General features: G+C 42.5%; 1 pseudogene; it reads left to right on the top strand.

The window, feature by feature from the left end:
- Positions 1 to 6,101: 6,101 nt before the first annotated feature.
- LOC117075946 lies at positions 6,102 to 6,465 on the top strand (annotated as a pseudogene).
- Positions 6,466 to 25,747: the final 19,282 nt, after the last annotated feature.

The following is a 25,747-nucleotide window of genomic DNA, read 5'->3' as shown; positions in this document are numbered from 1 at the left end:
ACACTTTGGGAGGTCGAGGCGAGATCATGCCACTGCACTCCAGCCCGGGTAACAGAGTGAGACTCGGTTTCAACCAAAAAAATAAAAAATAAAAAAAAGAGAGAGAGAAGGAAAGAAACAAAAGCAGAAAGCACCCTGTCAAGAAAGTACAAAGACCTGGCTTTTAGTTCTCATGGAGTCTTCAACTGGTTGTGCATTGCTTCTTGAGTTGCACTTCTACTTCCTCCTCCATACACTGAGCAGGATAATAACTGCTTACACTTACGACGGTTTACTATGTGTTAGACAATGTTCCAAGAGCTTTCCATGTGTGTTTTGTATACTCATTTAATCCTCACAACTCTTTGAGGTAGAGATTATTATTATCCCCATTTTACAGATGGGGAAATCAAGGTGTAGAAAGGTTTGGTAACCTGCTCAAGGTCTTACAGTGAGCAAGAAGCAGAAATTTAAAACTCAGGCTGTCTGGCTCAGAATCCAGCATTATACAGCCGAGATTTTTAAGTCCTCTAGGATGCTAGTTCACAAACTCTTGTGTTTATCTGCATGATCTGTGAAGCGTTACAAACTCTTGTGTTTATCTGTATCATCTGTGAAGCATCTAAAGTATTCAGGTTCTGAACTGTCTTCTAGGGATTCTGATTTAGCAGTAATGTGACAGGTTCTAGGACTTCGTGTTTGTATCAAATGTCAAAGGCACCTAAATTAGGTGATTGAAAAGTCACAGCACTCTGAGACGCATTGTTCTAGAGTAGCTCCATATGTTTTAGGAGCCTTTGCGGGGAGTTAGGGACAGATTGAGTGGGTGGACGACATCTTCCTGTCTTTGAAGACTTTCCCATCTACTTTGGGAGAAACCCCATAGACAGCATATTAAATCACAAGGTGGCTTAGAACACCCGCCCCTTCCCATCAGGTGGCTGATCCTTTTCATCCCATCCAGGTACAACTCAAACAGTAGCAGCCCCACCTCTAGTACACTGGGGCAAGGACTCATCTCCCTGGAGTCCCTCGCCTGTCTGCTGCTTCTCCACTCCTGTGACCTGTGGCTCTCAGCATAGTCCAGGGCCATGGGGCAGCTCCAGGATTGGGGTCAATGGAGGGGTGGACTCAAGGCAGATTTTACCTCCCTTTCCTTCATGTGAGTGCAAAAGGAAGAGGCAAAGCCATCTGCACCCTAAGGGACAAGCTTTATCCAGGGAGGGTACTCTCTGGTAACTGCTTGAGGAAGTAACCAGGCAGTAGGACAAACTATTTGTTTCTCTTCTTTATGAAGGAGAGACTGTCCTTCCAGTTGCTGACAAAAATTTTCACATTCCTTCTGCTTTCCCCCAGTGCACATATGGGAGAAAATGCATACATGAACTTGCACACAGATCAAGCCCTCTCTCCTCCTACCCCCATCTGTGCATCTGAACCAGCCACCTGCACGCACTGTAACCCATCACTCTTTTTCATGGATCTGGCTGTGGCTGTGTGTTTGGTTGTCTATTAGGGTGTCTCTATCTCCCATCATACCTTCCTGTCTTTCTTTGTTATTAACTCTAGGTCATCTGTTCCTCGAGGACAGGAGTTGATTTGTGCAAACTTCCTTGTGTTATGTTCACATTCAAGTTACCAGGTATGTAGGCCTGTAATACAGACATGGCTCATGGGTGAGATTCATTTGATGCTTCTAGAGTCCAAAGAACTTTTCTTTTATATGCGTACAGCTATCTGTCTTTCAAAAATGTTCTAAAGGGAAAGTTTCTGATGCTATCAGCAAAGTTTGAAAATCACTTGAATTTTTTTCCAATATCTCTGTTTTAAATAATCCAACATAGTGTTGTCCCCCAGTTTTCTGACACCCCAAACGGTTTGCACGATATTCACCAAATAATTGCCAAAAATATTTAACAAGACTGCACTAAGTTTACCAATGAGACTTAATGACTATGAGTTTTTTAAAACAATGAAAGTACATATAAAACACTGTTAGTAGGTAAATATTAGTTATCATCAATACTATAATTATTAAAATAATTAATAAGATAATTACTATTTAAAAATGTTTCCCATTGTTAATATCAGTCTAAAATGTCTAATCAGTCTAAAATTTTTATGACTTTTCCAATAAATTCATATAACTGAATTTCTAGCCAGTTCACACTTCTTTATCTTGTTCATAAGGATATCATTTAAAATACTGTCAAATATCTTGCTGAAATAGACATGTGGCATTTTCCTGATATGTCAGTCTAATAATCATAGCAAAATAAAGACATGCATTGGGGATGTATGAATTGTTCAAAGTCAATCTATGCTAATCCTTGAGACTACTCCTTTCTTTTATAAATACTCTTTATGTGTTAATTTTCTATTTGAGAATTTTCCTAAACAATACACATTTATTTTATAGTATGTGTTTCTAGCTTCAATCATTTTCTCTTTCTTGATAACTTTCATAGGCTTTTACTTTTCTTATCTCATATTTGATATGGTTTCTCAAAGATCACGGCTCTTTAGTCCTGTCTGAACGCTGTCTATTTACTAACAGGATGAGAACAAAGTCCTTTCATCTGCACTTAGGCACTAGGACTCCTGCAAAGAGCTGAGGTCTTTTCCTACCACTTCCACAGCTAACTTGGGCTGTAATTCCTTTCTGCTGTGAGGGTCTTATTTTCGAATAAAAATAGAAGTAAATGAAGCTTTAGAAATTGTCCTCCATCTTGGATAAAGTGTAAGTGAGGTTCGGCAAGTGCTGAATGCCCTGAAAAGTGCCCATGCCACACGGAATCAGACCAGCAAAGTGCCGTGCCACACAGAATTAGACCAGCGAGGCATGTTTCTCTCTAAGCACCAGTAGGAATACTTCATCATCCTTAGAACAGTTTGCATGGGAGAAAGTGCTCCTTAAGTTCTGATCTGCTATCCTTTCCGGAATATCTTGGTTCACAAAAGTATGATTCTTTCATTTCATCTGAAATTTCACTCGTTCCTTAAAGAAGCAGAGGCAGAAACAATTTCTGGATGTTTTTCATTTAAATATGCTGAACAATCTTGTTCAGGAAACACATTCTAGTATCTAAGCCTCAATTCTGATATTAGAGATTTTAGTTTATGGCTTCTTGTTCTTTCTTCAGTGAGCTGGAGGACATCTCACAAAAACTGACATTCTGTGTTAGGTGATGAATATGCTTCCTATAAATAAAGAATAACGACGGGTTATCTACTGAATGGTAAGTATGATACCAAACGCTGCGTGCCATGGACTGAATTGTACCGCTTCCAAATCCACACGCGGAAGCCCTAAGCCCCAGTGTGACTGTGTTTGGAGATTGAGATTTTAAGGTGATAATTAAGGTTAAATGAGGTCATAAGAGTAGGGCCCTGATCTGATATTGATATCCTTATGAGAAGAGACACCAGGCCGGGCGCGGCGGCTCACACCTGTAATCTCAGCACTCTGGGAGGCCGAGGTGGGTGGATCACTTGAGGTCAGGAGTTTGAGATCAGCCTGGCCAACATGGTGAAATCCCTTCTCTACTAAGAATACAAAAACTAGCCAGGCATGGTGGCAGGCACCTGTAATCCCAGCTACTTTGGGAGGCTGAGGCAGGAGAATTGCTTGAACCTGGGAAGCGGAGGTTGCAGTGAGCTGAGATGGTGCCATTGCACTCCAGCCTGGGTGACAGCAAGACTCTGTTAAAAAAAAAAAAAAAAAAAAGAAGACACCAGAGAGCTAATGCCTTCTCTTCTCCTCCTCCCCCTGCTCCTTGTCTTCCCACTCCTCCTTCCCCTGACCCTATCTTATGAGGACACACCAGGAAGGTGGCCATCTGCAATCCAGGAAGAGAGCCCCCACCAGAAACCCATCCTGCCGGGCCTTGATCTAGGACTTCCAGCCTCCAGAACCACAAGAAAATTAATTTCTGTTGTTTAAACCACCCAGTCTGTGGCATTTTATTACGACAATTTGAGCCGTTGTATATGCTGTGAAAAGAGTATAGCTACTGGATAAGTGCTGTACTTAAATTTTAAATCTAACCAAAGTTAGGCTCTTAATTGTTGGTTGATCTTGGACAAGTGGTTATCCTCATATCATCCTTCTTCGTATGTAAAACAGGGCTAACTTTATGAGGCCTGTCTCACAGGATTATTTTTTAGATTAAAAGAACACAATGTGTGAAGCCAGTTGTTTTCATGCTTTGCTGCAGATTGGAATCATTCAAGGATCTTCTAGAAAATGCTGATGCCTGTCTCTCACCCCCAGTTATTGTGGATTAACTGGTATAGGGCATTGAGAGTTTTAAAACCTTCCCAGGTGATTGAAATATGCAACAAAGTTTGGGAACCAAGGTATTAAAATATTAGATACAGAACAGGTATCTGTTAAATAGTGGCTTTTCCCCCTTTGCTTTTTCTTCCCTGATAATACAGAAGCAATGTGCTTTAATTTTATATCTGAGTGGAACAAGATGTGTCATTGTGGTGAGAATTGACGGCCTGAACAAGATAAAGCTCTTGCTGTCATGGGGCTGACATTCTCATGGAGCATCTTTTCATATAAATATTGCTTCTATAGTCATCTCCCATGTTTAGACTGTCCAGGTTCCTGAAGATCTGCAGTCTTTGTTAATTTCTCAAATCAGGATGCACACTTGTCTTCAATCTCCCTCTTTTCTTTTCCCCTGCCACCCCTGGCCTCCAGTAAACACACCTCTGGCTAGCACCTATTTCCAGCTTCCAAGTCTCTCAGATCCAGGATAGCTGCTGTGAGAAGTAAGTGGATGCACCTCCCAGCTGGTCTGTCACTTGGTATAAAGGACACACCTGCCTTCTGCCCCTTGGGGTTATCTCGCAGCTGGGTACTCTCAAGGGACACCCTACTTCCTTTACTCCTACATTTCAACATGAAATTGCTCACTTACCTAACTTCTCACTCTTTGGAGGCAAGTTATCTCCAGGACTTGAAAACTAATCAACAACTAGGTGTTTGTTTTAGTGCTGGGAATTGCAAAATGACCAGTGCCTTTTATCCCTTAGTTCTGATTGTCATTGACTTGCAACATCTCATGAATCAGTTTCTGGGGCAAATCTGCCCTGAATGGCTTCTTCTCCCAACACCATATTGCTTTCTGGGAGGTCCTTTTGGCATTATCTTAAATTGAATTCAAGTTATGAATGTGGAATTCTAAAATCACAAGGCACATGGTTGGTACCAGAGAAGATGAATGCTGACATCCCACTGGGCTTTGAGCTCCAAGACTGTCCCGTAGAAGCGTTTCCAATAGAAATGGAGAAGAGGAGATATAGCAAAACTACCTACAAACTTAAAAAATATATATGCACATCCTCCCCTCTGGTTCTACTCTACCCTGGTTGGCTGAAGGGGAATACCCAATTTATTTGGGAAAAAAATCTTCATCAACCACTGCATCAGTAACTTTGTTATTACCATGCCTTTAAGAATTACTGATTTAGTGACCAAATATACTTGGCTCTAAATCAGTTCTTTCCAACCTCTGCTTGATCATTAGAATCATTCCCACAGCTTTTACAAAACACAGATTCCCAGGTCCCACCCCAGATTGCTAAGTCAGAATTTTTTTAAGTATAGTCTATCCTCCATATTCGTGGGTTCTACATGCACAGATTCAACCGACTTTAAATGAAAAAATGTTGAAAGCAAAGAAAATCAATAAATCAAATAAAAATATCAAATAAAACAAAAAATAACAGAAAAATGTTAAAGTATAATATAACAATTATTTATAGCTTTTACATAGTATTAGGTATTATTAGTAATCTGGAGATGATTTAAAGTATATAGGAGAATGTGTATAGATTACATGCAAATACTAAGCCATTTTATATGAGGATCTTGAACATCTGAAGATTTTGGTATCCGAGGGAGTCCTGGAACCAATTCCCCCAGGATACCGAGGGACAACTGTAGTATCAGAAGACTGTAATTAGAAAAAAAGGCTCCAGGTGATTATGGCATTAGCCAGGGCTGAGAAGCATTGACATGGTAAGTAAGAGCCTGGATGTTGCTTTTCTCTTCCCGCCATCTTGGCTCCTGTGGAGGCCTGCTGGGAACAGGACTTCTAAAAGAAAATATGTTTGGGAGGCTGTGGTCCAAGGCCGTTTTTACTGGCTATGAGCAGGGTCTCCGGAACCAAAGGGGAGCACACAGCTCTTCTTACAGCTGAAGGTGGTTATGCCCGAGATGAAACAGAATTCTCTTTGAACTAGAGATGCGCTTAAGTATACAAAGCAAAGAACAACATAGTGACCCCTGGCGGCAAACCAAACAAAACCAGAGTAATCTGGGGAAAGGTAACTCGGGCCCACGGAAACAGCAGCATGGTTCGTGCCAAATTCCAAAGCAATCTTCCTGCTAAGGCTTTTGGACACAGAATCCGAGCGATGTTGTACCCCTCAAGGATTTAAACTAAGAAAAAGTCAATAAATAAACATGGATTTGCGCTCTTTAAAAAAAAAAAAAAAAAAAAGAGCCTGGATGTTGCACCCAAATGTGGAATAAATCTCTGTAGGTGTTGCAGCACCTAACACCTTACATCTCAGAGGTGCTCATAAATCATAATCAAAAGTTGCCATTATTGAGAACCTGTTGTATGTATGTAATGTACCAGGCGCTTTATATGCATTATTTCACTCAGTTCTCACAATAATCAACTTCATGCATAAAGTTCAGAGAGATTAAGGCTCCCTGTGTCAGAATCCAGATTGCCACCCAGGGCTGATTCCACAGTTCATGCCTACTTCACACCACATTCTCCCCACCCCATGAGTGTTGAATGCAGCATGATTCATCAATCTTTTAGCCCCTCCTAAAAACTAGACCCCCTAGTCTCAAATGAACAGTCATTCACTGCCTCACACACACCTAAAATTAAGACACTTAAGCATGTAAAGGCAGATAAAACTGCACAATTCCTGGTAAATGACTGCATGGGAGCTTTTAGGTGGCCAAAAATAGGTGACTTCCAAATTTAAAGTTTTAAGCATTCATCATCCCGTGGGCATATACAGCACCTCAGAACAGGACTGACTAGGAAGGGCTGGCATCCAGAGTTTGAGGAGCCAGGAGGAAGTACACTGGTGGTTTAAGGGGCAAAATTTGAACTGCGAAGGGAAAGACACTTGGAAGGATTCTAGTATGAAGCAAACTGCTTGCTGAGTTATCACTTTTTTCTCCTAGACAGCGTTTCATAAAGTACACATCTTTAACGCCCTGGAGTGGCATTTTACAGTTAACCACAGGTCCCACATGTTGGTTTACACGTGAAAGTAGACATGTGATATTGGGATCCCTAGAATGGACATATGCAATAAGGTAGGCAGATGCTGAATTCAGAAAGGTCAACTAAGGGAGACTGGGTAGATGCAGGCAAGGTCCAGAGACCAGTAAGTTAAGGAAGCTGCTCCAGCCAGAAAATGATACTGGGCTTGGCTGAGTGTGATGGGTTCTGGGCTGACAGACCATGGATGGAGACAGAAAGCTGACAAAGGTCATTGAAGGCCTGAAGGCAAATAAGGAGACCTCTCAGTCCCCATAAATCATTAGTATCTCTAAGTGCTGTAATCAATCCACCCCCCCAGAGAATTCTGTGAATCAGAGTCAGAGAATCTTCCAGTTTTCAAGATGGAGGCAGCTGGAGAAGATGTGAAACCGTAGCTTAACCTGTCTTTCCTCTGTGCACATGCATAGACATATACACACGTGTGCATACATACACACACTCACCAGACCCCTGCCACTTCATATGCACATCACTCCATCACCTGGTCCTTCTTTCAGGACATCCCCTTATTTTCTCGTTTTAAGCACCCTAAAGGACCCCAGTGTGAGTGAAGATTCAAACAACCTCAGCTGAGTCTGAGGCTGAAGTCAGGTGATGTTTGCCATGCCCGTTGGCTTCATCACGGTGTCCAGGAGCAATTGAATGAAAGTCCAAGGGTAAAGAACACGTCATAAGGAAAGCAGTTGTCTATTCAGAGATGCAGGGAGGCAGTGAATCCTTCTAACAAAGGGCATTCTTGCCTTTTAGTTCATTCTGGTGCTGTCATTGATCCAGAAACTGAGTCTTAACGCCTCATTTGTCCAGAAGTACATCTCCCCTTGGTCGGGTAAATGGTGCCCAGTGATACAGTGAGATCTTCACAGGGAAGTTTTTCGTCCCTCATTGCTTTGCTTGTTAAAAGGCTCTTAGTTCGTCTTAATTAAAAGATCATGGGCACCACACCTACTCTCTGGGAACACGTCACACAGCTTCCTTGTGTTTAAGAGAGAGGGCTTCCACATTTGACAACAGGTTGGCAGGAATAGTGGGATGAAGAAAAAGAAGAGGTTAAGGGTGATGCCCAGATTTCTGAGTTAGGCAATGTAGCTGAGGGTGTGTGGTGACCAAGGTAGTATTTTCATAAGTAGAAACTGATTTTTCAGGAGGACACGTAACCATCTACTGACCTGCTTCCTCTGCACGTGATTCCTCTAGATCTTTCCTGCTCCTGTCTTCCACTGCTTTCCTCTCATTCCTACTAGCCTCTTAGCAATCAGACCCTTTCTCCCCCTCCTACTCTCCCTGCCTTGTGATAGCTCCCACTGTTAATCCCCTAATAAATGCCTTACACTTAGGTGTATGACCCAGTGAGTTCTTCAAAACACTTTCACATACATCCTCTTGTTCTTCCCTGCAAAACAACCTTCCTCTTTAACCGAAAAGGCACCTTCATAGGTTTGCTTTTCTCCAAATAGTAAAACATGTGAAGACTGCTGTTTTTTGGCTGTTTTACTTGTGTGTTTATTTCTGTTCGTTTTGTCAGTCTATCTGACTTATTGTTGCTTTATTTTAGGTTCTGCATTACTCACTGGCAGAGGCTAGTGCATACCATGCTCAAAGCAGCAAGCCCTGAGAATGCTGGAAATTCGGGATCATGTTAGTCAGGAGTAAAGTTTACTGTACTAGACCCATGCACTTAGAGGTGTCTGACAATGGCCCAAGCTGCTTTAGGAGGTGGTAAGACCCCCAACCAGTGGAGGTGTTCAAATAGCAACAGGATGGCTTTTCCACATATTGTAGAGGAAATGACGGATAGAGTAGGTTAGATTGAAACCCCCTATGCTTCCTATTAACTTCTCTGATTTTCTCATTACATGAAAATATTGGCCAAAATTTTGTGGCAAAGAATATCTGAGGGTTTTGTTTTAAGAGAAACCTTTTGTGCATGTAAATTTTGATGGGCCCTCCCCCTTAAAAGTAGCCTTGGGTGAAATTTTTTGGTCTTCATTCAGTTTTTCCTTCCTTTAGCACTACATAGTGCCAGCTAGGACTTAAAGCAAATGCCTGTTGGTAACTTCTGAAGGCAAAGCCCTTCCCATGGAGCCAGACCCCTCAGCCAGAAGCTAATGAGTCAGTAAAGGCCAGGCAGGAGAATCGACGGCCCCCTCATGCTCCTGGACTGATTAGTTCTCCCTGTCTTTTACTTTCTTTTTAAACCTCCTGGCACTTTAAAAATCCAGTCCTCAGCATGCTCCTGGGCTCTTTCCCCGAGCATCATTTAGTCTCGAGAATGAAAACCATTTTCATGTTAGCCTAAGGAAGCATTTCCCAAAGTGTGATTGGGGAACACTTGCCTTAATAGGTGCTTCTGGTAAACAGGTCCTTCTGCTCAAATGTTACTGCCCGTGTTCTTTCCCTCTGGAAGGTTTCAGTGTGCATTTGCGTGTTAAAAGCTTTGAGAAATCCTGCACAAAGAAACCTATTGCAGTTTGTTAACCCAGAATTTGCCAAATGTATTTGATCATAGAAATATTTTTCTAGAACATTTATTTTGAAAGTGGAGGAGCGGGAGGGGAATGGGACTATGGCAAATCAGTTGGTACCTGGAATCAGTGTGGCCTGAACAAGGCAAAAAAATGAGTATATCATTCACAATTAATGGAAATGATTTTGGTTTCTGGATTATGTATTGTTTGGAGCAACTATTCCATGGTGCCCACCTCCACCTCCAGGCACATTGGCATAAATGACGGAGAGTTGGCAATATTATCAGTCTTTCAGCAACAGCAAGTCCCAGGTGCCTCCCTCTGGAATTAGTCTTTGATGAGTGTTATTGACTTAGCTCCAAGTTGCTGGCTATTCAGGGCAGGATAACCTTCATCTTCACAACTGTGCCCAGGTCGTGCTTGCAGCTTCCTCCAGGAGCAAGGGTATTTCATCTTCCAACTCCAGGGCATTTGTCCTGCAGCACCTGGAGTAGAACGATAACTCCTGCCATGGGATGCTCCTGGCAATTCACTTGGCAGGAGTGAGGGGCTCAGAGGCTCTCTTCACAAATCTCTAAATCAACTGGCCATGCAGATGCAGGAGCAGTAGCAGCTGTTTCAGAGGCAAAGGCCATTCATCTTCTGCCTTTTATTCTCTTGTTTCTGGGGAACCTGGAAGAGTGAAGTTGTCTCCCACCAAGCATTGCCTACGTGAGTGCTCACTAAGGTTCACACAGGACGATGGAATATGCTGGGTACCTTCAAAAAGCTTCCACGTGGAGGGCAGGGTTCTTTTATGAAAAGGCCTTAGAAGCACAAAGATTCTGTTTTAAAAGAGCTCATGAAATCCAAAGTTTCTGCTCTACAGCTTCTGTGGTCACTAGTCAATACAAATCAGAAATTTATTGTGCCCAGTCCTGTTCTAAGAACTGAGGGAGGTCCAGAAAAAAAGTGTAAGATGGTGAATCTGAGCTTCTGGTTGAGTAGTGGTGGTAATATCTAGAGGAGGTCTCAGGGAAGGGCTTTAGTTATCCCTCACTAATTTCTACCCTCCTCTTGAACTACTAAATAACCCTGAGATTTATTTTTTTGAAGGAAGATTTGCCTGGTTAACATGGTTCAACAACTCCACATGGGTGTTTAAAAGAAATCACACACGTAACATCTCCAAAGCTAAACTCTTTTCTGGCCTGCCCGTCCCCAGTCTTCATCTCAGTTGACAAATGACACTATCCTTCTTTAGAGAAGCCTTTGAGTCATTCCTGAGTGGAGTCAGGCTACTATCTGTTAGTAAGTCCTGTTGGATCTACCTCCAAAAAGAGCCAAGATTTACCCCCAAAAGAGCCAAAATCTAACCAGTCTCATAACCTTCACTTCTTGCACCCTTGTCTAAGTCGTCTTCCTCTCTCACCCAGTTTTACGAGAACAGTCTCCTGACAGATCTTCCTGTTTCTGCCTTTGCCCACATTTACAGTCTATCCTCAACCCAATGCAAGAACGACTCTTAAAATGAGAAGTCAGACAATGGGATTTCTCTGTCCCAAACACTTTCAGGATCATGCTTTCTTGTGCAGGGAATAAGCCACAGTACTTTGGTTACCTCCACAGTCCTCCATGGTCTGCCCCTCCTACTACCTCTGGTTTTGTTCCCTAGCACATTTCTTTATCCTGCTCCAGTCATATTATCCCAAAATTTCCAGCACAGTCTTCCTCAGTACCTTGTGCTTGTTGTTCCTTCTACCTGGAAGCCTCTTTGCTTAAGATATCTACACGGCTCAACCCCTCACCTTTGTTAGGTCTTTGCTTAAGGCTCTCCCTCCCCACCTTATATAAAGCCCTCACTATCTCCCTTTGCTGCTTTATTTTTCTAGCATTTATCACCATCTGTCACAGTGTACAGTTTACATTTATGTCTCCCCCACTCCCCATTAGTATCTAAGCTCCTTGAGGGCATTTTTTTTTAAATCTGTTTGATTCAGTTTCATGGAACAGGGCCCAGCATATAGAAGGCACTCAACAAATATTCACTGAATAAAGGAACCAAAGAATAGTAACATTGTGTATATCAACATACCACATGAGGCAGGTGCTATGTATATGATTTCATCTTCACAACCTCCCAAAAAGCTAGGTATTATAATTATGCACCCCACCACAATTAACCACAAGAAAACCCAGGCACAGAGAGGCTAAATGACTTGCATTCAATCAGCAATGGTCACAATCACATTTCAGACTCACACATATCTACCTCCTAAATTCATGTTCCCAACCACTCTACTCAATTCCTCCTACTTACAGTCCTCCAGACAACCAGAGCTACTGGTATCTCCAAGGAAAGAGAAACGGATTGTCGCAGTGGGAGATCGGCAAAAGCTTCCCCCGGGAGATAGAATTTGATGCGGACCTTAGTAGATGAATATATCCTAACAGGTAGAGAAAATACCAGGTGGCATTCTAAGCTGGGGAGAAGCATGAGACATATGGAAGTAGAGCAATTGAAATGTGTTCATCCAGGGGTGGCTTAGATAGGCAACCTCCTCATCCCAGTTTGCCTTGGACTTCCTGGTTCTAGCACCAACAATCCTGTGTTCTGGGAAAACTGGGATAGAGGGTCCCCTAAGTGACAAATGGATCAGGTTTAATAGGGTAGAGCGTTCATCATGCACATTGCTGAGGAAATATTGAAAGTAAAAGTGGAAAAGAGTTTTGAGGCTGAGGAAATGAGTTTGGAGCTCATTGTGCCGGTAAGGGGAAACCTTTGGAAGTTTTGAGAAGGGGGTGATGTGTGGAAACACAGGGTTACATGAAACAGGCAAAGCCAATACTAACCTGATTGTGGTGAAGTACTGCCTTGTATGGGGTCGACCATGGATGTCAGAGGAGCTGACAGTAGAGAGAGACCAATCAAGTCTGGACTCAGCTATCCCAGGTGCTTTCAAGGAACTGCTGCCTCTTGAAATTGGCATTTCCCCCTCTGCTTACAGTTCTCCAATCCTTTTTACATCTGTTGCCAACACCATCTCCTGGGCGTGGATAGAGGTATGTCATCTTCCATGCCTTTGCATCCAGAAGTATTTATAAACCTTGGAGACCCAGGGAAAGCCCCTGTTTGGGGGCTTCATTTCACATTTTCTCATCACCTCAAGCTTCTCTTTGCTCAGGCATGGACCTATGAACTGCTTCCTTCTAGAGTGGCAGGTCTTGTGGCCAAGGTCCTCTCAGATCCTATGCACTGGGTTGCTTTCATATGAGAACTTTTCACCCTCTCCTTTGGGAGTTCTACACCTACCAATTCAATGGAAAGCCCTTATTTAAAGAACAGTGTGAGTGCAGTGTCCATGCATGTTTAAATAGATGAGAAAGAAGTACTGGACAGTCTGCGAGTGGCCTTCACCCTTGGAGAGATCTATGCTCATCTCTATAAACTGCACACAAGGCAGCGGTGCCGGATAAAAAACAACCAAAATAAATGCATCTGATAGTGTGTTTCTCAGTGCGGCATACGTAACATCAAATACAACAGTCCTACCATCAGAGGTCCTCAGCACTTCATGAACTACATAGCAAGGGAAGTAAAGCCTCAAACAAACTGTTGTTCAACTGTGAGAAGCAAACTCGGGTTCTGGTAGAGCAGAAAACTATCCTCTGTTCTCACAGATATCTTACACACACACACAGACACACACACACCCCTACCTGTTTCTTTTTTAAATCTTCAGAACATACAAAGAAATTTTGTCTTAAAAATTGGCTGGGCATGGTGGCTCATGCCTGTAATGCCAACACTTTGGGAGGCTGAGGTGGGCAGATCACTTGAGGTCAGCAGTTCGAGACCAGCCTGGCCAACATGGTAAAACCTCGTATCTACGAAAAAAAAAAAAAAAAAAAATTAGCTGGGTGTAGTGGCTCACACTTGTAATCCCAGCTACTCCTCCAAAGGCTGAGGCAGGAGAGTTGCTCGAACTTGGGAGGTGGAGGCTGCAGTGAGTGGAGATCACACCACTGCACTCCAGGCTGAGTGACAGAGTGAGACTCTGTCTCAAAAAAATAAATAAACAAAAAATAAATAAATACAAATAAATACAAGGTCCACAGAAATAACTGATCTCAGTGCCTAGGAAATCATTTGCCTCCAGTTTCCTTCAGAAGTAAAGTCAGGCTTCACTCAGAGGTCAAGAAGCCAGAGCTCAGTTCTTCCTAGCTGTACCTCAAGCTTAATTTGCTAGGTGAATAGGAGACGGTGTCCAGCAATTGTAATGAAAGCAAGCTCTTCAAACGGAGCAACTGTAGTCTGCACAATGAGACGTCTTGGAATCAGCCAGACTCGCCCTCCATCCCACCATGCTTTCTGAGGTGATGAGGATGGAAACACAAAAAGAGGCTCTGGCATTATAGAACCCGATGGGTGGTGGCAAAGGATGGAACCCAGAACTGGCCGAGCTTCTAGTTCTTTCCTCCATTTCCCCGACTCATTTCAATTGTTGCTGATTTGCATTCAGAAGGAGCTGAATTCAGTCTGGATGCATCAGTTACTAGCTACGTGAATTGAGTAACTTACTTAACTTCTAAACTTAAGTTTATTCATGTATAAAACAGGGAAAGTTTCTTGGTAATCTGAAAATTGCATGGTGTTGTTGTAAGAACTTAGTATAGTACCTAGTATACAGTAAGAGGTCAGAAGTGGTAACTGGAACTACTATGCCTTCGGCTAGTCTATTTTCTTGCTTCCTCTATTCTTACTTCTCCTGCTCACCCATCTCACACCCTAACTTCAACTCCCAACCCAGAGTCGGTAAACTGAAACTTGCTTTCACCTGCCATTGATTGATTTGTGAGATGGGCTGCCTCACAAAACCACTCTCAGATATTTAACTGAATTTGAAATTTAAAACCATCTCTTATTCATGTGTGGCTCAGACATTGCTTTGAACCTGGTTAGTTCAAGAATTTTTTTTAAAGATGGATATATGTTTAAAAAGCTCACAAGTCCTCTTGGGCACCAAATGGCTCTTTGGAAAGAATCTTGTGACAAGTTAAGTGTAAATGAACCAGAAACATAGAGATTAAATTCCTCCTGAAATACTCCTGGGTGTGGAAATTAAGAAAAAAGCAATTGCAAGATGTCTCCAGTTTTGCAGACCTGCTTGCATCTGGCTTCCCTTAAGGCTGCCTGCTGAGCTGTGGGAAGAGCTCGGCTGGCTCGGCCAGGCCTCTGGGGTACCCCTGCAGCCGTGGGGTTACTTATTCCTGAGATGGGGCAGCGGAGGCAATTTGATGGAGGCAACTTTCATTCTAACTGCTCTTCCGGCAAAGCTCCTCTCTGGGGACCTCAGACTGGCACCTTTCACCATTGTTAAATTCACTTAAGATAAAAGCGACACCAGGCAAATGACAAGGGAAGAGCCATTAAGGGATGAGCGTAAGCAGTGACTGACAGGCAGGCTCTGCGAAGCGCTCAGCTGCCAGCCCCAGCCTTGGCAGGAATCATCACCCCGAGTGCCTCCCCTAGCCAGCGCTTGACAAACGGGCAAGATTCAGTCCAAGCCTATGGGCTCAGCCCTTTGTTTCCCAGAGCCTCAGCCTCCATGCCTATTCATCCACACACTACCGGCCCCTCCACCCAGGAACAGCATCAGCAACTATGCAGAGAGGAGCCCATTGCTGCTGAAGGTGAGAGGCTGTCCTCTGCCTGCTTTCAGGTGAGTGCCTGCGGGTGGTGAGCCACAGAGCGTGGACTATGAATTCATTCACTGCATAGTTAGGAGAGACAATATGAAGATTGAACTCAGCAAACCATAGAAAATACACACCCTGCCAAGTCTATCCTTTATACTGTTGTTTTTCGGTCCAAGTATAAAATTATGTTGGCCATCTTGGTCTTTTCTTGGGATTGTGCACAAGGACACCTAATGGGGCTCTTTGCTGAGATATACTCACCATGCAAGCAGGCTCATACAGGTGTCCTGCAACACTGGCTCTTAGTAAATTACTTGCTAATGTTTTTCTTATTATTAAGGTGACTTCTTTTACTAAAAAAAAATTAGAAAATACAAAAATAAAAACCAACAAAGAACAATGGCAATCACATAGAAGTCTGCAATTGTTAACATATTATTGCATTACTTAAGTGCGAGGTCTCCATAGCCAGATTGCATGGGGTCCTATTCTCGCTCTGCCACCTCTCAGCTGTGTAAGCTTGGGAGAGTTACTTAACTTCTCTGTGCTGTGCTTTCATTTCTGCATCTTTAAAATGAAGATAAGTATAGAACCCATCTCATGAAGTTATTGTAAGCATTAAATGAGTTAAAAACATAAAGCTCAGAACACTACAAAGACTCATTAAATGTTAGCTGTTATCATGCACCAATTTTCACTAACCTGTCATTGCAGTTGTGATTCCATTATATCAGTGGTTCTCTGCCTAGGGAGATTTTAACCCCAGGGGACATTTGACAATATCTGGAGACGTTTTCGGTTGTCACAACTAAATGAGTTGGGACTACTGTCATCTAGTGGGTAGAAGCCAGAAATGCTACTTATCTTCCTACAATGCACAGGATAGCCCTCAATGACAAAGAATTGGCCACTCAAAAATGTCAACAAGTGCCAAGATCGAAAAATCTACAATAGATTACTACACACATTGTGACAGATCCCAGCCCCGACTTGCTCCCTGTAGATTTCAGCTGTCCCTTGGGGCATGTCTTGCAGGATCCTGGAGTCTCACACATGCTTGGGAACACAACTCTTTCCTGCTCCAGCCTGCCTGCCATCCATGCTGCTGCTGTTCTCCATAAGATGGCTCCTTCGGTGGGCACAGCTACCCTGTGCTGGTGCCAGCCTGAAACGAGTGGGAGGGTGGAGAGAGGCTGACCAGCGACCCCCTCTTAAATCTAAGGCCCATCTTGTTCCTTAGATCCTGAAGTGAAATAGTTGGTGCCCAGAGGCTAGCAAACTTTTACCAACACAGTTCTTCAGCTTTTCTCCCTAACTTCTCTCTCAGTTGAGACTCAAAACCTGACTGGCTGGGTTTTGAAACAGAGTCCATGCCATTGAAATCACTCCCACCTCCTTTTCCCTCCATCACTTTGGCTATCTTCATCCCCAATATGTCTTTCTCTTTCTTGAGCCAAAAAACATAAAGATCTCATGAATATCAGTCTTAACAACTCATACAAATAGATTCTTAGGGGCAGCAAGCCAAAGATATCCATATCTCAGCAATAGTCTTTCTTGTACACACAAACTTAAAGATGCATAACTTTTTAAAACAAAATTGTGATTTTACTACACACCCTGACACCTTACTCTTTCACAAAAGAAAATGTCATTAACACATTCAGATGTCAATAAATTGTCTTCTATATCACCATTTTATTGACTGTATAAAATTTCATTTTGTCACTGTATAATATCTTTGGGTCCATTCCTCTTTTATTAGACATGGAGGTTATTCCTTAATGTTGAAAATTATAAGAAATGCGACATTGAATATCATTGTAAAGCAGCTTTTCACACTTGTTCAGTATTTTTCTAGGATAAATTTCTAGAATATAATTTAAGGTTTTTTGATACATACTGTAGAAAAAAATTGTGACAGTTAGTTTTATGTAGCAACTTGATTGGACCACAGGATGCCCAGATAGCCATTTAAACATGACTTCTGGGTGTGTGTGTGAGGATGCTTCCAGAAGAGATTAGAATTTGAATTGGTGGACTGAGTAAAACAGTTGTCTCTTCCCAGTGTGGAAAAGCATCATTCAATCTGTTGAGGGTCTGAACAGAACAAAAGGATGAAGGAAGGATGAACTTGCTCTCTGCCTGATTGCTTGAGCTGGGACATCCATCTTCTCCTGCCTTTAGGACTCCTGGCTCTCAGGCTTTTAGACCTGAACTGGAATCTACAGCCATTGGCTCTCTGGCTTTCAGGTCTTCAAACTACATCACCAGTTTTCCTGGGCCTGAACCTTGCCAATGACAGATTGTGGGACTTCTCAGTCTCCATAATCATGTGAGCCCATATTTTATCACCAATGTTTTTATCTATATCTGTATATTTATATCTGTGTCTATCTGTATCTACACCTCCTATTCGGTTTCTTTTTCTGGAGAACTCTGACTAATACAAAAGGATTTAAGGACTTTGTTTTAGCCAACAGCATGCTCTGCCCATTGGAAGCACATTGGAATGGCAAAACAATATCCAACATGGCTGGGAAAGCGAAGTACTTCAGTTATTGGAATGTACTACTTAGCTGAGAATTTCCATCTGCCAATACCACAAGTAGGAGGACTATTTCTAAACACTTACCACTAAATTATGCAGAACAAATTTCCATCTTCTTTGAACTATTCAAAAGTCATTTTGAAATGGCTGCTGCATGGCCAGCAGACTGAGGTGAGAGAAATTTGCAGCTGTAGAGAATCTTCATTAGTGCAGCCAGGCCTTCCCTTTCTAGGCAATTCCTGGATCTAGGAGAGATTAACTGAGACTGACACCTTTAAAGGTCTGAAAACATATTTACTGTCTACTCTCTCGGAGCACTGCTCTCTACGAGGCTTCATCCATATAACAAGGCTATCTTTGCTAGATTGGCCTCTTCCTTTCTCTCTCTCATAACTTGTCCTGCCACTAAACCTGATTTACCAACAGAACCAGTTTTGGGCTATACTCTGAGCTCACATTTTTTTCCTGTAATCTCAAGATGGAATATAAGATTCTGCACCTTATTGTTGGCTTGGGTCTTTATTCTGAAGGTTTCTGTGTGCACGTTAAATAAATTTATATGCCTTTTCTCCTATTAAAGCAAAAACAAAAACAAAAGTCATTTGTAGTGATTCAGGGTAATCATTATAACCTAATTTCTCAATGCAGAGTTTCAAATGATGTTTTGAAAAGTTCTGCCTGGGCAACATGGCGAGATCCCACATCTACAAAAAATTTTAAAACTTAGCTGGGCATGGTGCCTTGTAGTCCTAGCTACTTGAGAGGCTGAGATGGAAGGATTGCTTGAACCCAGGAGTTCAAGACAGTAGTGGGCTGTGATAGTGCCCCTGCACTCCAGCCTAGGTGACAGAGTGAGATCCTATCTCAAAAAAAAAAAAAAGAGAGAGAAAGGAAAAGAAGAGCTCTAAGTGGCAAAGACTTACGGAAATGTAAAGGTTATTTCAGTTTTCAAATAAGGAGAAACTGTATTGACCAGATTCATCAAGAAATGACATATCTTAAAAGCTTCTTTTTTGGGTAAGTTTCTAATAGCAACTTGTTTACATGTCATTTGCCTCTTCCTCATAAAAGCAAAATAAAGAATATGTAAAAATTCCTGTTTTAGCTTTTGATGGTGTTCTAGATGAATGTGTTTAACTATAATTTTAATATCTCAAAACACTGTTCAGTCATGAATTTTTTTCAGTGTGTCAATAATAAAAATAAGGATGATAATAATAGGGAAGCATCACAATGAAGGAAAAAAATACTTTCTACTACCCTGTGGATGCATGAAGAGAGGAATCTGTAGGCAGACTGAGCACTGCTCATAACTAGCCCTATAGCCATGGCCTTGGGCAAGTCAATTATCCTTTTTGGAACATGATTTTTTCATAGATAATGAAAGATGGGAAGGTGGGAAGAGGGAAAGGAGCCGAAAAGATAACTATTGGGTACTGAGCTTAATACCTGGATGATGAAATAATATGTACAACAAACCCCCATGACACGTGTTTACCTATGTAACGAACTTTCACATGTACCCCTACACCTAAAAGAAAAGTTTAAGAAAAGAAAAGAGAAGGTGGTGATTTCTGAGATACTTCAAGCTGTAAAATGTCTACAATTTTATGACTTCACTCACTTCTTAAGGGGGTTTTGAAATTCTGTTCTTTCATCTTCTTGAAGAATTTTCAAGCTAACAAAAGCCATTTTTCTTAGGAAACAAAATATTGAATGAGATTTTTTCCCAGTGTCCTGGAATGTTGGTTAAAGCCCCAAGCTGAGAACAATGAGTAAGAAGTATATCTGTCAGAGGCATTTGAACCAAAGTGACTCCATCTTGAATAGGGGCTGGGTAAAATGAGACTGAGATCTACTGGGCTGCATTCCCGGGAAGTTAGGCAATCTAAGACACAGGATGAGATAAGAGATCAGCACAAGGTACAGGTAATAAAGACCTAGCTGATAAAACAGGTTTCCATGAAGAAGCTGGCCAAAACCCAGCAAAACCAAGATGGGGACAAAAGTGACCTCTGATCATCCTCACTGCTCATGGTATGCTAATTATAATGTATTAGCATGCTAAAAGACACTCCCAACAGTGCCATGACCGTTTACAAATGCCATGGCAATGTCTGTAAGTTACCTTTATGGTCAAAAAGCGGAGGAACCCTCAGTTCTGGGAATTGCCCACCCCTCTGCCAGAAAACTCATGAATAATCCACCCCTTGTTTAGCATATAATCAAGAAATAACCATAAAAATAGCCAAACTTCAGTCCTCAGGGCTGGCTCTGCCTGTGGAGTAGCCATTATTTTATGTCTTTCCTTTCTTAATTAAATTTGCTCTCACTTTATGGATTTGCCTCTAATTCTTTCTTGCACGAAATCCAAGAACCCTTTCTTGGGGTCTGGATCTGGACTCCTTTCTGGTAACATCTCCTCATTTTAAAGAGAGGAATTAAAACATTCTGCTGAACATACTTAAAGAAAGCAGGACCTGTTCAGCAAACATCAAACCACATTAATGCCCGGTAGTGTATATAAAACAAGTCCAGAGATTGAATGAGTGACTGAAGAGTTACACTGAAAGGTTTTAGGCTAGTAGTGGTATCTCTTCTGCATTTACCTTTTGAGGGTTGTCCTTCCCCAAATCAAGTGATAAGGATTCATGAGAAATACACACAGAAGTTGAGGGTACCTGTGAAAAGTGAGAGAAAGGCCTCTTACTTCCCCACTGGATGTTTACAGGGTGTGGAGCTGAAGGAGGGAGAAGGGGTGAAAGGGTCCTTGGAAGGATTCTTTGAGATTGTATGTGAAACTCATGACTGTTGCCTCTTCTCTCCTAGAACTGGGCCAGAAGACCAGCTGTGGCCATGCACAATGGTGACTGAGGAGAGACAGTGGTAGTAGACAGCCATCTCCACCACCACGTTTTGGTCTGGCAGAGATGAATGAGTTTCCTATGGCCACATAGGTCCTGTGGGAAGTTTCTGGACTTGAGTCACCATACAAGAAGAAGCCTGTTGGGGCAAAAGTGCTTTGGGAGTCACAGCTGTGGGGTGAACAACACAGAGAGCCAGGGTTAGCTGAGAGGGGATTACTTGGCACTAGTAACATGAAAGTCTTCCCTTCTTCATCTATAAACCCCTTCCCCCTACTTGGACCCCAGGATATCCAGAAGACAAAGTGGAAAGGAGGCCAAGAATGAGAAGCCACAGTTGCCCCCTCCCTCACTGTAGGTGCTTGAGCCACAAGAGAGGCATGTGATAAAGAGGGAAAAGAATTGCAGATTGCACCTGAGATCTAAATTTCTGTTGTGGTGGTGGTGGTGGTTGTTCTTGGAGACAGTCTTTTGCTTTGTTACCCGGGCTGGAGTGCAGAGGCTCGATCATAGCTCGCTGCAACCTTGAAGTCCTGAGCTCAAGTGATCCTTTTGCCTCAGCCACCCAAGTGACTGGAACTACAGGAATGGACCACCATACCTAGCCAATTCTTTTTTTTTTTTTCTTTTTTGTAGAGATAAGGTCTCGCTTTGTTGCCCAGGCTGGTCTCAAACTCCTGGCCTCAAGCCACCTGGTCTCAGTCTCCCAAAGTGCTGAAATTACAGGCGTGAGTCACCTCTCCCAGCCTTGAGAACTAAGTCATGTTAGACTAGATTTGACCTTTTAATACCTGAAATGGAGTAATAATTAAATAAATGACTGTATTTATGACCAAACATGAACAAACACTTGAGGAACTGCCTGAGAGTCCACGAAGATACGGGAAAACGGAATATAGTTGGGCAAGTTTCTTGAGTGGCAGACCCCACCCATGTCGACATGAAAATAACTTCAACATGTCTAGAATTCATCATGTGTTTAAAATAGTTGGGTTTTTTTTTCAATGTGATTTTATAGCTGAAAAAACGGAGGCATGAACTATGATCTTTTAACCAAATATCTGCTTTGCCTATCACATATCCTAACAGTGCTGGATTATTTTTCTTTCCAAACACATTTTTTTGTGTATGTGTTTTCTTTTCTATGGCCTTCTTCACTTTCACAACTATAGTATTATTCTAACATACTAACTCCATAGCAACAACAAAAATCAGTAAATGTCCTTTCTTCAATAGATATATAGAGGAAGGTTTATGGCAAAGTAGTAAGAAAAATTTGTCCATAAAGAAAGTAATGTTATTTTAACCATAGAATTGTTACTTTCAGTGAATTCCTTCTTCAGATACACAAGGAATTTACTGAACAAGAAATGAATATTCTTTACTTATATTTGTATAAGATGTGTAGAAAAAAATCTACTTTTCAGAGAAATTATTTCATAAAATTGGGTTTGTGGAAAGCTATGGCTTTTGAAGACAGACTTGGGTTAAATTCCTGGCTCTTCTGCTTATTACCTATCTCTGTGACCTTGGGCAAATTACTTAGTCTCCCTGAACTTCAGTTTCCTCTTCTGTAAAATGGTACTATTGGTATTTATTTCGCCAAATTGTGAGTCTGTGAGGATTAAATGAAATCACATATGTCACAGATTGGCTCAAAGTACAGTCAATAAATTTAAGCTTCCTGTCTTCCTCCCTCTGCTATTTGGTCCTAGACACAAGTTTGCCTAATCTTTATTTATTATCATTATATATATATATAGAGAGAGAGAGAGATGTGTGTGTGTGTGTGTGTGTGTGTGTAGTTTATTATAACTATTTTACTCAACTTGGTGTTTTTTGATTTTGCTTTTGTTTGTGTTTTACAGACAGGGTCTCGCTGCTATCCAGGCTGGAGTGCAGTGGCACCATCAAAGCTCACTACAACCTCAAAATGATCCTCCCACCTCAGCCTCCCAGGTAGCTGGGACTATAGGTGCAGGCTACCGTGCCTGGCTAATTTTTAAATTCTTTATAGAGACAGAGTCTCATTATGTTGCCGAGGCTGGCCTTGAACTCCTGGTCTGGAGTGGTCCTCCTGCTTTGGCCTCTCAAAGTGCTGGGATTATAGGCGTGAGCCATCATGCCCAGCCTTAACTGATTTTTAATAATTATAAACATAATCTATATTTGTTACAAAGTCAGGAAGTATAATAAAATGTTTAATTTCCTCACCTTCTCTGACTCTAACCTCCTAAAATACCCAATATTAACAGTTTTGGTAGGGGAACTCTCTTTAATACTTTTCTTTATGCTCCTACAAATATGTTTTACACATTACTCTGAAGACTGCTTTTTCTTCCACTGAGGCAACTTTCCATGTCAGAATGGGTGTGGTCAATGACTCAATGGGAGTTTAACAAAGTATTGTCAATTTAGATTCCAAGGCAATCTAAATTGTCAATTTAGATTCCTTTGTGAGAGGGATATGAGCTACTTGTTGGACTGGAAACTGTTCCTGATGTCAGCTTAAAAGCTCTTTCTGTTTAGAACAAATCCAGTCTCTGGGTCATTAGAAAGTCACATGTCACATGTCACAAACTGTCAGTCTTTCTCTCCCATCACTCCTTATTACTTAAGGGTGTTGGCTGAGATCCCAACATCTTTATCCCTCAGGGGTTGGAAGCCTGGGCAGCTTCTGTTTCTCTCTCTCTCCTTTCTTTCTCACATCCCTCCACCATTGTCATTGTCTTTAAGGAAGGTGTTGCTCGTGAATCTCAGAATTATCCGCCTTAGCAAAACCCTTTAGAGACCTTGATTCCAGTACTGATGACATCAATACCACCAGAATCAATGGAAAAATCAAAACAAAAACATCTCTCTCTGTATCTGACTCTGAGCAGAGTGTGGCCTTAGCCATGGAAGTTGAGGTGTGGAGTACAAAGGATCATCAAACGTCCTTTGTCCTAAGCCAGGGGCAGTGGTTCATGCCTGTAATCCTAGCACTTTGGAAGGCCTAGGTGGGCGGATCACTTGAGGCCTGGAGCTCCAGAGCAGCCTGACTAGCATGGTGAAACCCTATCTCTACTAAAAATAGTCATTCTATTGCTGGATAATCAGTTTCAAAGGTGTATTAGTCCTTTCTCACACTGCTAATAAGGACATCTCCGAGACTGGGTAATTTATAAAGAAACAGAAGTTTATGGACTCACAGTTCCACATGGCTGAGGAGGCCTCACAATCATAGTAGAAGGTGAAGGAGTAGCAAAGTCACATCTTACTGTTTGGACGGACGGAGGCAAGATGGTGCACTTCCGGGTTCTTCTTCACCAACTTTTCCCGCGCGCGCGAAAATGCAGCCGGCGCCCGGGAAGGTGCAGACCAACTGGGCACGCGCCAGGTGACGTCAATCCGAAGAGACCAAGATTTACCTGGTCGCACCTGCGGAACGCCCCCCGACACGCCCGTGCCCGCCTATTGCCCTCCCACTCCTAGAAAAGCCGCTCCGGGCCGGGCGCGGTGGCTCAAGCCTGTAATCCCAGCACTTTGGGAGGCCGAGACGGGCGGATCACGAGGTCAGGAGATCGAGACCATCCTGGCGAACACGGTGAAACCCCGTCTCTACTAAAAATACAAAAACTAGCCGGGCGAGGTGGCGGGCGCCTGTAGTCCCAGCTACTAGGGAGGCTGAGGCAGGAGAATGGTGTAAACCCAGGAGGCGGAGCTTGCAGTGAGCTGAGATCTGGCCACTGCACTCCAGTCCGGGCGACAGAGCGAGACTCCTCCTCAAAAAAAAAAAAAAAAAAGAAAAGCCGCTCCGGAGGGACGCCGCGGGCGGCCTTCTCACATCCCCACTCCTGTCGGGATGTCGGGACTGTGGGAACTGCGTCGGAGAGCCCCACCGGGGGACTCTGTCTGCCTTCTTTGCCGGAGGCCGACAGACCTCTTCCCCACACCTTAGGTGACCAAAATAAACTTGCAATTTTGCTCCTACACTTGCCTAGTCGCTGGTTCTTTTGTGCCCACTCTGGTGGTCTTAGGAAAACAAATCACTTACGTGGTGGTAGGTAAGAGAGCTTGTGCAGGGGAACTCCCATTTATAAAACCGTCAGATCTCATGAGACTTATTCACTATCCCAAGAACAGCATGGGAAAAACCTGCCCCCATGATGCAATTACCTCCCACTGAGTCCTTCCCACAACATGGGATTATGGGAGCTGCAATTCAAGATGAGATTTGGGTGGGGACATAGCCAAACCATATCAAAAGGCAATAAAAAATAAAAGTATTTTCTATGATAAAACTGTGATGACATTATTTGTCTGATTATTTTCAAGGAATGGCAGCATCTTTGAGGATCTTGGAGTCAGAGAAATTCAGACACCAAAAAGTTGAAGAGACTTAAGAGGTCCTTTCTCCCTTTCTGTCTGACTCTTAATTCTCCTATTTCATCTCCTTGAAATGTGTCATTGATCATCTGTTTGGAACCCACTAACAATGGAGAGCTCAATTCAACATGACAGAGGGGAGGAACCAGACACGTAAATAGGGCATTATAATAAAATGTGATTAATGCTATAAAAGAGCTGTGGAGTGGTCACTATGGGAGTGGTCGTGAGGAATGGCCTGGTCTGGAAGGCTAGGGAATGAAATAAGTCTTCCAAGGGAAAATGACACTGTGCTGGCTCTTGAAAGAAAGAAGTGAGTTCAGCAGATAAGGGGAATAGTGAGGGAGTGAGTGGAGATCATTTAGAAGTAGGCAAAAATAGCAAACATTTAGCAAGCATGTGAATCATGTGAGAGGTGTCTCATTGTGGCTAGAGCACGGACTATGGATGGAGGGATGTTGACAGATCAAGCAGAGCCCAAACTGGAAACTACCCCATGCTGAGGAGTTT

The sequence above is a fragment of the Trachypithecus francoisi genome, unplaced genomic scaffold, assembly GCF_009764315.1.
Source record: "Trachypithecus francoisi isolate TF-2019V2 unplaced genomic scaffold, Tfra_2.0 Lachesis_group5, whole genome shotgun sequence".
NCBI lineage: Eukaryota > Metazoa > Chordata > Mammalia > Primates > Cercopithecidae > Trachypithecus > Trachypithecus francoisi.
This window is presented reverse-complemented; position numbering and strand designations above follow the sequence as displayed.